This window comes from Triplophysa dalaica, chromosome 5 (genome assembly GCF_015846415.1).
Source record: "Triplophysa dalaica isolate WHDGS20190420 chromosome 5, ASM1584641v1, whole genome shotgun sequence".
Lineage (NCBI taxonomy): Eukaryota > Metazoa > Chordata > Actinopteri > Cypriniformes > Nemacheilidae > Triplophysa > Triplophysa dalaica.
This window is the reverse complement of record NC_079546.1, coordinates 27268373-27283987: the sequence shown is the minus strand read 5'-3', so window position 1 is coordinate 27283987 and position 15615 is coordinate 27268373.

The following is a 15615-nucleotide window of genomic DNA, read 5'->3' as shown; positions in this document are numbered from 1 at the left end:
AGAGTGTTTGCTTTAGTTGTGGTCTTGACCATTTGCTTTCCATGTGAAGAAGTCTTTCCCCAGTATTGACATCTATGAGTTGAAACACACTGACTCAGGTGGGTGGAAAGCTCAGATAAAGCTAACGCATTACATTATTTGTGTTGGTGAGTAAGTACATGTTCAAGAGTTTAGGTAGTGCTTTAAAGTTACTTGTTGTCCTCATTCATGATATTGAATGAAATTAATTAATATACTGAATGTCTTTAACAGCACATCTAACACATGATAAATGTTCTAGCAGATATCTAGAATATAACAGTTTGTCTCAAAGATGGTGACAACAGAAAAAACCACTTAAGATAAACGCAATGCATTCTGGGTATCATCAAAGCACAAAACTCATCAATGACTCCCAGCATGCATTGCGGCTGTAAGCTTTTCATTTGTTAGTCACCACTGTTGAGATTCATACACTGATTCTTGATGTCTGAGTCAAAGACAAAATGCAAGTTTTTTTAAAGGTTTAAAAACTTTTTAGATTGATTGTTGCATGAAATGTGAATTTTAAAAGCAGATTCATTGACGCATTTTTAACAGAAAATACAATAAGTAATTAAACAGTGTCCCAAATAAAGAGTAAATACCTAATCACACTTTCATTTGATGTGATTTGCTACAAAACTATGTTTTATATAAATCAATGTCATAGCAGCACAAAGATAACTGTAAACTTATTTATGACGGCTGAAAGAGGCCAACTAGAGCAAACCCTGATCACAAAAACGGTGACTTTAAATAAACCAATAAAGCATCAAGTCATGGCTGTTATGCTGCAGTCCCTGTGAAGCAGAAGTGATGATCGTCTTCAGTATTCTGATGTATTTACAAGATGAATAGTGGGTGTGGCTCATGTTTTCTACTGTGAATTGATTGGATGAATAAAAACAGGATGTTCCAGTAATTTTACGGTAGTTTGCTGGCAACCACAGCTGCCGTTATATTTCCGTAAAAACTACGGAATTTGTATTTTCTCTTTTCTTGTCTGATATTAAATGTTTTGTGGGTCACCACTATGCTGAAGAGTGGAGTCTGTGTTTAACTCACGGTCAGGCAAAGATATCTGTTGTCATGCTGCATGTTGCTTTGTTTAAAAGTGACTTTAATAATGAATTACAAAGAAACAAATTATGTAAATGTAATGTTATCACTTTTATGCATTTGGACCAAGTTTTCATTTTCTATAAAGAAATGTTGTTAATATAAAAGACTCAAATGTATTAAGTTCATTCACAGTTTGAAGTTTGTGCCCTGAAGTTTTAAACTGCAAAGCTGTTTACATTCTTTTCCTGTATTTTTTACGGAATTTTACTGGCAACCACAGCTGCCGGTATTTCTCCGTAAAAATTACGGAACATTTTTTACATTGCATATGGTTGCTTTGTACATAATAAACCATATTAATATAATGTTGATGGTTATATAAACAACTCAATCAACAACATACTTGGTTAAAAGCAATACAACACACACAGAAAGGTTTTGTACCATTGTGTTTTAATGTTGCCATTTTATAAATTCCAAAAAAAAAGATTTCATTAATTATATTATTTAACTGACAATTAATTTCATTCTACAGTGAAAACATGTTGTTATTGTATGTTAGACACACATTTTCTTATGTACACAGTTTAAAGACGAGTTCAGGGTTTAATGTGATTTCTGTTTCACAACCTGTGCTGCCATGCTTTTCACCTTTTCTATGTAAGATTTTTATTGTGTATGTTATATGTGTATAATGTGGCTTTTCTGATATGTATACCTCAGAATGGCATTCACGTTGTTTGATTATATTTGACAGATGTCTAATTAAGTACATTTTCCATGAATGTTAACATTAGCATGTTTCCCTGTGAAAACCTTTCCATTACGTTGTCGTCTCCAAATCAATCTTGTGTCCTTCTCTATCCCATGATCCTTCAGTTTCTGCTTTATCTGATGAAATAAATACTGTGCGTCAAAGTGTATCTTATTCATGACATTATTTATTAATTTGTCTATTTCTTTATTCATTTTTTCTGAATAAACAATCTGACCGTTTTGCAACAATGCAATATTTTAGCATTATATATAAAATAAAATGTAATTGAACAAAAGTTTTATAATCATTACATTGTAACATGTAACAGTGTGCATGTACCCCCTGAGCAAAGAAATATCCAAAAGACATCATTTCTACTTCTTTGACGACATTGAAAAGAAGTCTCTTTATGGGCCAAAAGTGAAAGGTTTGAGATTAACGTCCCGGGGACCTCTATACAAAGTAAAAACTGTTTATTGGACTTATTTTAGTCTTCGCAAGGGAATAAATTAAGTGAGATTCTGAAATGAATTGAGGTGCATGAATGCAGTAAGATAGCAAGCAACCATTGAATAAATGTTAAAAATTGATGATTTGTAGGTTTTGTACCCACAAACACACCATTATTATGATAAACGTTTGCTTTAGTTGAAGCTCTCTTGTGTTGATTGTCACTATTGTTGAGTTAAATAAACTGATTCTTGATGTCTAATTGATTCAAAAGCTTAACTGCTTCCTGGAAGTTATGCAGAAGTCAACATGTGAAGTAGATCAAAAAGGTTCATCAAAGTTGTAAATTTTTATCCTCCACTTCAAATGTTGACTACTATAAATTTCGTTGGACTGCTTAAATCTCTTGAAACTATGTTGAAACACAGTGTTCTCTCATATCAATAACACAACAAACTTGACGTTATTTAATTATATTCAGACTTTATTTTTCTGATCTTACTGGATCTTGACAAATCAACAGTTTTTAATATTGATTCAATAGTTGCTTGCTGTCAGGGATGCAGCCGTATTTTGTCAAATTAAATCTGACATTCAAATGTTATTTAGGCAGCAAATCAATCTGTTCTGTTATAGTTTAATACTCACCGACTGTAAAATGTTCTCCATCACTGTAGGATCAGCTACATTCTGACTTGTTTTCAGTCCCAATCTCAGAATCTGTTTCTTTGGAGCTGTTGAAACAAATAATAACTTGTGAGGTTTGGCTTCTGAAATTATGAGGAAAAACAATATTAAAGTGTTAGAAAATGTTCATCTCTCAGTGAACTGTAACTTTACTGAAACTTAAACCAATCAAGACGTAGGTGACATTGTTTTTTCAGTAGATCTGTAAAGAAGTAATGTTCAAATGCAAATCCTTAAGAGTTTAAAAAGCGGTAACAGCAACACAAAATTCATCTGTGCTGAAATTGATAGTTCTTAGTAACCAGTAATTAATCCCAGATAGCGATTTTTTAAAACATATTCAAACACATGAAAAACCACTATGGAACGTTCTTATAACAAACTTTTGTTGGCTGGGTTGTAGTTGTTGCGTTTCTCTGGATGAATATTTTATTGTAGTATTTGTTGAACTTTTCTGCAGTGATGCTGATCTTCATCACAAATAACTCAAACATCGCCTATAATAAGAATGAAACTCCGTATAAATTCTGTCAAACTGGAGCACAGAAAGGTGTTGGTTTTGGGATAAATCTGGGCCAGAATTGAAATGAACTGTTGTTTATATTTGGTTCAGCTCTGCTTTATTTGTTTTGATGTTTGACATGTGGCATAGCTTTGGCATGCCTGTGTCCCAAAGCTGGCAAACAGGAGCGGACCGCACAAGTGCCATCATTCCACGCGGTATGTGGGCCAGATGAGGGGGTATGGGGAGTAAGGTGTGGGCCAGATTTGGGCCACAACAATTTGCTGGTTTGGTTGCTATCTGGAAAGGAAATCCTGAGATACAGTGAAATATTCTGACTTGTGTGATTTTAAACGTCAGGGCTATGGAACACAAATGCAGCTTGGTCGTTTAGCAGGAGAACAAGTGGGTATATTATGATAGAGATCTTTAGAAGTCATTTAACGCAGTGGTTTCCAACTCCAGCCATCTGGGATGTACGTAAACAGCAAAACCTCCAGTGTTGAATTAACAATGTTAGTGTTTATATAATTCTCACTCAGAGTGTTAAAAGTAACACTGAAGCAGAGTTAAAGTTAATGAGATAATAAATTTGATTAATGAAGTGATGATTGATCATTAATGATGAACGCCAGATGATAAGAAACACAATCACTGAAGAAAGCATGAAAAATAAGAACTCACCCAAATAGTGTTTAATTTAGTTTGGATCTTAAACTTAATATCTATTTTTAATTTGCTGTAATAGTGCGTTTTAGAGGCACATTAAAAATAATGTAATATATTGGCTAAACATGAGTATCTTGACTCAAAAGTACTGTTTCATCAATTTTTTGATGAACGTAGGAGACGTGTCAAATGAAAACTTAATATTTTTAGTTATATGATGCATCACAATTGTCTAATAAATGCTTTTATGAACACTACACATTTCCATAGAGTGAAGAGATATTATAATTAAATCTTTCAGATGTCAAGAATTATCTTATGAATCTCAACAATGGTGAAAAAAATAATAATGTTAGCTGAAATGCATGCTGGGTAACAATACAAAAGTCATACATGACTACCAGCATGCTTTGCAGCTAAAATAAAATATGCAACTTTTGTCACCATTGTTGAGATTCTTAAACTAATTCTGGATTGCTGCATTTAGTTTTCTTTTGTTAACCGTCACCATTGTTGAGATTCATAGACTGATTCTTCATGTCTAATTGACTCAAACGTTTGGCTTTTTTTAATTATCTATTAAGAGTGTACTTTCATTATATAATATATCACTGTGGTGCTGTATCTCAAGGCCAAGAACTCAAAATTAAGTCTGAAAATTATAAAGCGCACCTACATTCAGCTTAAGAAAGTCATAACTGCATCAAATACCATAAATAAGTGGACAAGAATATTTAACTTTGTTTTCCTTTTATAAATGTGCATTATTAACACACTGTTACAGCTAACCAAAAAATAATGAAATAATTAACAATGATAAGAGCACAACTAAAGAAAACACTAAACACTATTATGGTGATTTGTTATTTTTCATGTTTTCTTCAGTGATTGTGTTTGTTATCATCAGGTGTTCATCATTAATGATCAATCATCACTTCAGTAATCCTCTTAATTATCTCATTAACTTTAATTCTGTTTCAGTATTACTTTTTAACACTCTGAGTGAGAATTATATAAACACTTAAAGTGTTCATTTAACACTGGAGGTTTTGCTGTGTACAAACAAACTAGGCACTAATCTATTCCTTTTATAAATGATTAAATATAATGTACAAATACTTAATTGAAATGTATTCGCCTTTGATCTTATATGTGAATGGTCCAGAAGTAAGAACATTTTGTTTCTTCACTTATCACTCATTTACTGACTTGTGCATTACATTTGTCAGTACTCTGATTACATTACATATATTACTGGTAACGCGTTAGCCCAACATTGTTTGTGTTCCTTAAGTTGGGCTCTTGACTCTTGGTTTCTTAAATTAAATTATGTTCTGGCCGGTGGGATAGTGTGTTTATTGCAGATTGAAAAAGGTGATGTTTACTGTAGCGATATCACCATATAGTTGCTTATTTTAACATGTGTAGGGCCCCCAACTCCAGACCTCTTGATGCACTTTCCTACAGAGTTTAGCTCCGACCAGAATCAAACACACCTGAACACCTTTTTTATGTACTTTGTCTTCTTACCATGCCAATACAAATAGTTTTACCATAAATATTATGCTCAAACAATAGCAAATAACTTAAATATACTATTTTATAAACATGATGATTTAACTGTGGATTGTTGTACAAAGTTATTTTTCCTAATGAAAGTATAACATTGTTTGTTAGAAGCATGTACTTACACGATCATATTTACACACATTGAATAATATAAGTGTATGACACATTCATGGCACTTAAACATGCTAATGCGTGCTCAGAGTTTGTTGTTGCTAATACTGCTGTTGTTTATGTGTTTCTTTTATAAAATATGAGAAATCAGTCCGGTCAGGCACTTTTAATCTGCACCCGATTCTGGGTTCCCTGTCCTGCTGTGAAAGACTGACTGAGCATAAGACAATAGTCCCTCGGTGCGAGATGTTTAAACACTATCATTGATCTGAGCTACTGAACGAATCCGCCTCACTGAACTAGTCAGTCATCTGACATATGAATAAGGATGATCGTCAACGAGGAGCTGCTGACCATATGAATTAAAGAAAGCATGTCAATCGCTCAATAAAGCACACGATACACTCTTGTTCGCAATAACAACAGAATATGATATATTGTTCACAGCAAAATCCCAAGTGTTAAAACAACACTGATCAAAGTACATATGGCCACACTCCTTAGAGTGTTAAAATAACACTGACGTAGTGTTGAATATAAAGAGGCATCCAATACCAATATTAGACGAAATCACCTGGGCCCAGTTTTCAAAAGTAATCCAGTGGGATTTCGGATGGCAGATTGGATCAAATCTTGGAAATGGGTTTTTCAAAAATAAAAGAGGGATTCCAAACTAAGATCAAATCATGTAATCCGATTTGTCATGTGATCTAGATCAAACCTGACCTCTGAGTTTTTCAAAACTTTAAACTCGGTTTGGGATCTATTTGATAAAGAAACAGGATAATCCTGATCCCATCAGAAGGGTGGATTCAGTTGTGATTTTTCAGACCAAATAATATCAGAGAGGTTTTTTTTAAGTGAATGATCACAAAATCAATGTTTACTGATGATATATACATCATATAACGTTCCTCAGCTACAAACCAGGATTGTGACAGCTGTGAGTTGCTTCTGAAACGGGAAGCCGAAAGAGCAAAAGTACAAATTGAACTGGGTGAAGAAGAAATCATGCTTTCCCAACTGCAGCAGAAAAAAATTACAGACGGAGATACATCATCTAAAGGCATAGATGGAAATAGGTGGTATCTGTCCTGTAGATGATTTTTGACTATTGGATAGTATTGTTTTTTGTTTTGTTATTTAACATTATAACAAAATAAGGAATGCAAAATGTTTCTGTTTATTACAGTATTTCTGTTTCTCACAATTAAAACAAACAATGGCGTTTGGTGGCAACCGGCAACCGATAGACCAAGATGGCGGCGCGTGAACATCGCGAGGCTCAGCGTCTCTCCAGTTTTAGCAATTATATAGTGTTTTTCTTGCTCATCTCGGGCCTGTTCGTTAAGAACAGTTGTGCATTCACAACGTACACCCGGCATGAGCTTTTGGATATCGGTTTGCGCATTCCCGGAAGTTATATCAGCAACATTCAACTCGTCCCTGAGATCGTCAAAACCTCCGATGCTACGCACCCCACACGGCCCGGCGGAAGTGCTCGCCGGCGGCGTCGAGATCGTAAACAGAGGCGGGGAAAACGCGGAGGGCTAAGAGCTAAGCTACAGCTAACACCACACCGGCTCTCTTTACCCAGCATTTTCCTTGCTAATGTACGATCATTAGTGAACAAAATGGATGAGATTCGACTCCGCATCATCAACAACAAAAGACTTTTGAACTGCAATGTCATAATCTTCACGGAAACATGGCTACACAGCGGCATACCGGACAACGCTATTGAGTTAGCGGGCTACAACACACACCGCGCGGATAGAACGGCAGAGGAATCCGGTAAGACAAGAGGAGGTGGACTGTGCATTTATGTCAATAAAGCTTGGTGCACGAACTCTGTTATTGTCGGGAGACACTGTTCGGCTAACCTTGAGTTTCTCATGGTTAAATGTAGACCGTTTTATCTGCCACGGGAATTCACTTCAACCATTATAACGGCAGCTTATATTCCACCGGATGCTGATGCCAAGCTTGCTATGAAAGAACTTCATGCAGCCATCAGTAAACAACAGACTGCTCACCCGGAGGCTGCATTTATTGTTGCGGGAGATTTTAATCACTCAAACTTAAAGACAGTGCTCCCTAAATTTCATCAGCATGTTTCCTGCCACACAAGAGGAAACAAAACTTTAGACCATGTCTATACAAACATGGCTGAAGCTTACACCGCAACCCCCCTCCCCCACCTGGGTCAATCTGATCACCTTTCTTTGTTCCTCACCCCCAAGTATTCACCTCTCATTAATCGTGTGAAGCCATCAATGAAGACCATCAAGGTGTGGCCTGCGGGGGCAGACTTCACACTCCAGGAAAGGTTTCTACACACAGACTGGAGTATGTTTGCTTCTCAGGCCACCAGTGGCTCTCACACGGATATAGACAGCTACACCTCCTCTGTATTGGACTACATCAATACCACCATTGATAGTGTCACAACTCAAAAGCAGATCACCATATACCCTAATCAGAAGCCATGGATGAACAAGGAAGTGCGCCTCCTGTTGAAAGCACGCAACACCGCCTTCAGATCAGGTGATGCACAGGCCTATAGTACTTCCAGGGCAAATCTGAAGAGGAGCATCAAAAAGGCCAAGCACTGCTACAAGTTGAAGCTAGAGGAGCATTTTACCAATTCTGACCCTCGACGCATGTGGCAGGGCATCCAGGCCATTAGTGACTATAAACCCAACCACTCCATCCCCATAACCACAGATGCTGCCTTTCTGAACGAGCTTAATGACTTTTATGCACGCTTTGAGAGAGACAATAAGGAACCCGCCACCAGGCTCACACCTTCCACCGACCACCCAATCATCACAGTAAATTCCACAGATGTTTTCACTGAACTAAGCCGGATAAATGCGCGCAAGGCTGCTGGCCCTGACGGCATCCCTGGTCGCGTACTCCGGGCATGTGCGGAGCAGCTCGCTGGGGTCTTCATGGACATCTTCAACCTGTCCCTCGCCCAAGCAGTGGTTCCAGCATGTTTCAAATCCACCTCCATTGTGCCCATTCCAAAACATTCCAGCCCGACATGCCTGAACGACTACCGCCCTGTAGCACTCACACCCATTGTAATGAAGTGCTTTGAGCGGCTGGTCCTGTCACACCTAAAAGACTCTCTACCATCCACACTGGACCCATACCAATTTGCCTACCGTAGCAATAGGAGCACAGATGATGCAGTGTCCATGGCGCTGCACTCCGTGCTCACACACCTGGACAATAAGGACACTTATGCACGCATGCTGTTTGTAGACTTCAGCTCTGCATTCAATACCGTAATCCCTTCCAAGCTAATCATCAAACTTGGAAACCTAGGCATTAACAATACAACCTGCAACTGGATTATGGATTTCCTGACGAACAGGCCTCAGCTTGTTAGGCTAGGCAACATCTGCTCCACCACAACCACCCTCAACACTGGTGTACCACAGGGCTGCGTACTGAGCCCCTTTCTCTACTCCCTTTTCACACTCGACTGCAGGCCTGTGAATGGATCTAACTCCCTCATCAAGTTTGCAGACGATACAACAGTGATTGGTCTCATCAGCAACAACGATGAGACTGCTTACAGGGAGGAGGTACGGCACCTGGCCACATGGTGCTCAAACAACAACCTGCTCCTTAACACTTCAAAGACAAAGGAGATCATCGTGGACTTCAGGAAGGCGAAAGGAGGCACACACGACCCCATCCACATTAACGGGACGGCTGTTGAACGTGTTTCCAGTTTTAAGTTCCTGGGGACCCACATTTCGGAGGACCTGTCCTGGACCACCAACACCTCATGCCTGGTCAAGAAGGCTCACCAGCGTCTCTTCTTTCTGAGGACACTGAAGAAGAACCAACTGTCTTCAACTATCCTGGTGAACTTCTATCGCTGCACGATAGAGAGCATCCTGACCAACTGTGTCACAGTCTGGTACGGGAACTGTTCTGTTGCTGAGCGCAAGGCACTGCAGCGGGTGGTGAAAACAGCCCAGCGCATCACAGGAACTACACTCCCTTCCATTGAGGACATCCAGAAGAAACGCTGTCTGCGTCGAGCTCGCAGCATTCTCAAGGACTCCTCTCACCCCGCTCATAGACTGTTTACTCTCCTGCCTTCCGGTAGGCGCTTCAGGTGCCTCCGGGCAAGAACCAGCAGACTAGGAAACAGCTTTTTTCCCAGAGCTGTTTCATTATTGAACTCTGCTCCCCACTGATTTCACTACCTCTCATAACTTTAACTTAATGCTGCTATTATAATGTTTACATTGCACTACAGGGCTGCCATGCATGACGGAACTGTACACACCAGTACTTCATGTATCTGCTCTACCGGACTGTTTACACGCATCATTTGCACTCTATACTGCTCACTTGCACACCAGGAACATTACACTGAATGCTCATTTGCACTAATGGACTACTCTCATAACTGCATTAACTCATCTACTGCACTGTAACTTTCATAACTGCATTAACTCATCTACTTCACTGTAACCTTAATAACTGCATTAACTCATCTACTGCACTGTAACTTCAATAACTGCATTAACTCATCTACTTCACTGTAACCTTAATAACTGCATTAACTCATCTACTGCACTGTAACTTTAATAACTGCACTAACTCACCTACTGCACTGTAACTCATCTATTGCATTATTGCATCTATCGCATAACAAACTGCATCTACTCATCTATTGCACTATAACTTCAATAACTGCATTAACTCATCTACTGCACTGTGACTGTATATCTGCATCTACTCATGTATTGCACCGTACCTTTAATAACCACATTAACTCATCTACTGCACTGTAACTTTAATAGCTAATGTCTGTACCTAATGCACACTCAAGTCACTTGCACTATTGTATAGTCTATATTGTTATCTGTTCATAACCTCCTGTACATTAATGTTCACAGTATATAGCCTTCTGTATATATTGTTCATAGTACATACCGATTGTCATATTTTCATAGTACATGCCCAACGTAAATTATTTTCCTAATATTGTATTCTGTATTTATTCACACTGTATATCTGCACTTGCTAATTGCACTTCTGGTTAGACCTAAACTACATTTCGTTACACTGTACTTGTATATGTGTAATGACAATAAAGTTGAATCTAATCTAATCTAATCTAATCTATTTTTCCTACCTGTTGTTCTTTACTCAGCCAGTAGGCTACACTGTTGGTTCCATTTAAGGCTCTGATAAACAGGATTTGGTAATCCTGAAATTTGGTATTTGGATCACAGTGATCCAATTCAATGTTCCTTGAAAACTGGCATAAAAGTAAAATGGATCAGCTGATCCTGCATAGCATAACATGGGATTTCCAAATCTGTATCAATTTGATCCAGATAACAATTTTTTAAAAACTGGCCCCTGAAGATAATGAAATTAATGTTGTCTAAATCTGAAGAGAAAGACATAACCTCTTGTCCTACATGCCTCAACAGTGGATACTTGCATGTGTGTATCTCCTCTTTCTCCGCCTCTCTGAAACGTGCATTGTGATTGGTCGAATACTGCACAGAAATGTAACGCATCTTACCATATTCGGAACATCAGGCTGCGCTGGCGACGGTACAACGAGATTTTCAAGACCGCCCACGTTACTTGCGTACACATGTGGGGGTGTGGTTACACGAGGCATTTCAGGCAGGTCTGGGTCCACATTCGCTTTAAGATAGAATGCATCTTTTGTTCTGATACTTACAATTTTGCAATTTTACGTGTCTAATACATGCATGGGCAACATATAACACACCAAAGACACAGAAAAACACGTATTTCCGTCATATAACCCCCTTTTATACACTGATTCTTATAGTCTAGTTGAAGTGTTTATTGAGCGTTTTGTCCTTTCTTAAAAGGATGACAGCCAAAACACTGCCTTAATCTCACATGGTAAAAATACACAAGTCAACAATTTTGAGCTGCACAACTATACAGAAACTACCATGGTTACCTGAGCCTCCGGATCTTAGTTTTCTTCAACACAACAAATATATTCTAACAAAAAGTTATAACTGCTTCAGAAAAACCTAAGTAAATATTGAGTCAAGAGCTCAACTAAAGCACACACCGATCTGGTTTGATGAATGGTGATCATTGAAGAAAACACAAATGTCAGCCTATAACTCACCCATGCATATGTTACTGATGCCGATACGGAGATTTGGGAATGTTGCAGAAATTCCTTCCACGCATGAGCAATTGTAACTTCCGTTTACATTTGTGCAGTAGGAATGTGGACCACACACAGATGGATTTGCCTGACATTCATCCACATCTGGAAAGAGAATGACAAGACATAAAACTCTCAGATTTTTTAATAGCAGTTCCTCATAAATAATACACAAACAATTTGACCCCTTTAAGTACGGAAAAAAATAGAAAAAAAGTGTTGCAGCAGACTGAACATTTACCAAGACACGGGTTATTCCTGCTGATCATTTTAGCCATATTTGTGACAATATATCCACCCAAACAAGAGCATGAGATGCTTCCGTTGGAGTTGACACAGTATGTGTTTGGCCCACACATGTTACCACATTCATCAGGCACTGGAATTATAAAATCGATAGCCTATAAAAATATAGCATATGCACACTTAAAATGTTACATTTAAATGTTAGCTTTAGCTTAAGGGCTGCGTGCACTGATTGATATACAAACTGAAACCATAACAGTCAATCATACATCATTAAAAATACCATTAGGTAGATAAATGCACCCAGCCGCCAATATTTACAATGTCTCCATTGATATCTCTATCATCACTCAATCTCAGGCTTAATGACCTCTGCTTTACAGGCAAATGGTCACCTGAAGGTGGTTACATAAGCATTTACATTTAGTCATTTAGCAGACACTAATATCCAAAGGGACTTACGAATTAAGTTTTTTTTATTATAGGATTTTTAATAAGAAAAAAAAATCATGTAACAGAGGCACAGATATTTTATAAGACACATATGTAATTACCTGCACAATATGCAAAATGGCAGCTAATTGGGATTTTGAACTCATAGATGTAATATTGTCCTGGACATGCTTTGACTTTAATAGGAGTGGATTTAAAATAGCAGCAGTTATTGCTCCAGCTACCACAGACATCCCGGGTGACCACCCCATCCTCCATTCTTGGATGTTGACCGTTTAGCCACAGAGTGGCATGAGTGCCACAAATGTTTTCTTTAACACATGTATCCGGCATCTGAGCACTTTGGTTATTAAGGAAGAGCCGATACCATCCAACCCACTGGACATAACGATCACACATTACTGGGGAAGAGACTCTATTGCTTGTGGACCTCCAAGCATTATCCAGAACAGAGTAATTATCACAGGGGTCCAGGCCAAGAGTCTCTGCTGAAATGACATAAAAAATAACATTTGTGACTTGCAGAACTAATGATCTAAGATTAGTATTCATATTTTGTGTAATAATAATAATATATTTAATTTATATAGCGCCTTTCCTAGGCTGAAGGTCGCTGTATAAGGTACACCAATACAACAAATACACATTACAAAGAAACAAATTACAGTGGTCATTGGACATTTGTACAATAGTAACAAAATAATGCAATTGCATTTAACACAGAGAATATAGTAAGGGCATAGAGAGTACAATGCAGTTTAGTAATAGTGTTGATTAAACAAATGTTTTAAGCTTTGATTTAAATTCACTAAGAGACGTTACTGCAGCAGAATTTTGAATGTATTGGAGACGAAATATGGAGTGAGCTGGTGATCCAGAGAAAAGAGCGTTACAATAGTCAAGGCGAGTGGTAATAAATGCATGCACTAATGATTCTGCATCTTTTCTACTGAGAAAAGGATTAGGTTGCGTAATTCGTCGTAGCTAAAAAAGCAGCTTTGGATAGTTTGCTGATGTAGTCATCCAAGGTCAGTGATGGGTCTAGAATGATACTTAAATTTCTAACAGTAGCGTCAAGGTCAAACCTGGAAACATCAGTTATATCTTTTATTTGAAACTCTGCAAGACGCGGGATTAAATTCTAATGACAAACAGTATCGAAAACTGAGCTAAAGTCTAGTAATAAAAAATGTATAGGCTACCTGAATCACCGGAAAATAAGAGATCATTTATGACCTTTACAGTTTCTGTACTGTGCTGCGAGCGAAAACCAGAGTGAAAAACATCGAAGAGATTGTTATGGGCTAGAAATTCTGCAGTTGAGATACAACAGTCTTTTCCATAATTTTTGAAACAAATAGCAGATTAGATATCGGACGGTAGTTAGATAGATTTAAAGGATCCAGATTCAGGTTTTTTTTGGAGAATAGGGGTAAACGCAGCAGTCTTAAATGACATAGGAACAGTGGAAGAAATGAAAGACATATTAATGAGGTGTGAGATTGGGGCAGAAATAACAGGGGTCGATGTTTCAGGAGAAAAGTAGGGCTAGGGTCAAGACGGCTTGAAGAGGAGTTCAATTTCTGTATTAAATAAGCAATTTGAAATGGATTTGTGAAGGTAAAGGTTGTCAATGATTGGGTAGACTGAGTTTGCTCACAACCAGAAATAGTGGGTTCCTCACCAAAGGTCCAACATAAAACATCCATCTTTCCCTGAAAGTGATGCAAGAAAGCGCAACCCAAATCAGCAGATTCATGTTGGCTAATACTATGATTTGGTTAGTAGTTAGTTTGTTTACCATGCTAAATCGTGCTTGAGGGCTATTTTTAGATTTGTTAATGATGCTGGAAATATAAGAAGAGCGGGCTGCATTCAAGGCAGTTTTATAGTTCTTATCATAGTCAGAATAAACAAGTTGGTGGACAGTTAAACCCGTTTTCCTGAAAAGACGTTTGTGTTGTCTGCATTTTTTCTTTCATAGCAAGAAGATCCGCATTAAACCGAGGAGAGGAGTGAGACATGGTAACAGACCTGGTCCTAGTTGGAGCACACTCATCCAAGATGTTAAAATTTAAGAGAATGGTACATATCATCAATCATAGATGGACGGGTAAGATTTAAAACTTCAGGAACAGCAGAGGCAGAGAATGTACTGATGTTAATAGCATTAACCGACAATATGAAGTAGTTGTATTATTAGTGCATTTGGCTGGACAGATTAATGCAAATTCAAAAATAATAAGCTTTTGGTCAGAGATAGGAATAGCCAGACCACTGACGGACATATTATTAAAACCAGATGTACAGACCAGATCAAGTGTATGACCATGAGTGTGAGTTGGAAAGTTAATGTTCTGAATAAAATCGAAGCAGTCCAGTACAGCCATCAGTTAAGTAGCATTAAAGCAGACAATATCCACATGGATGTTAAAGTCACCAAGTAAGATAACCTTGGATGACACAGCACATGCTAACGTAAGCAATTGACTGAGTTCTGAAAATAATTCAGTTTGCTGCTTGGGTGGTCTATAAATCAAAATAATTATAAGGGGACATTTTAAGGCAACCTTCATAACCATAAACTCAAATGTCATTGAACTTACAAAACTGGTTTTTCATAATTCTATGGAATCACGATAAATGACTGCAAGACCACCCCCGCTGCCAGTTGAATGTGGTTTGGACAGATATTTATATCCTGTTGGTGTAAGCAGATTTAGCTGCAAATAGTCATTTGGTGATTGCCAAGTCTCGGTAAGAAATAACATATCCCGGTTATTGTCAATAATGAGGTCATTTATATAGGAGCATTTACCAGAGATGGAGCGACAGTTAAGAAGAGCACAGTGTTTCTCCAATATGCGGCCAATGGTGGTAACG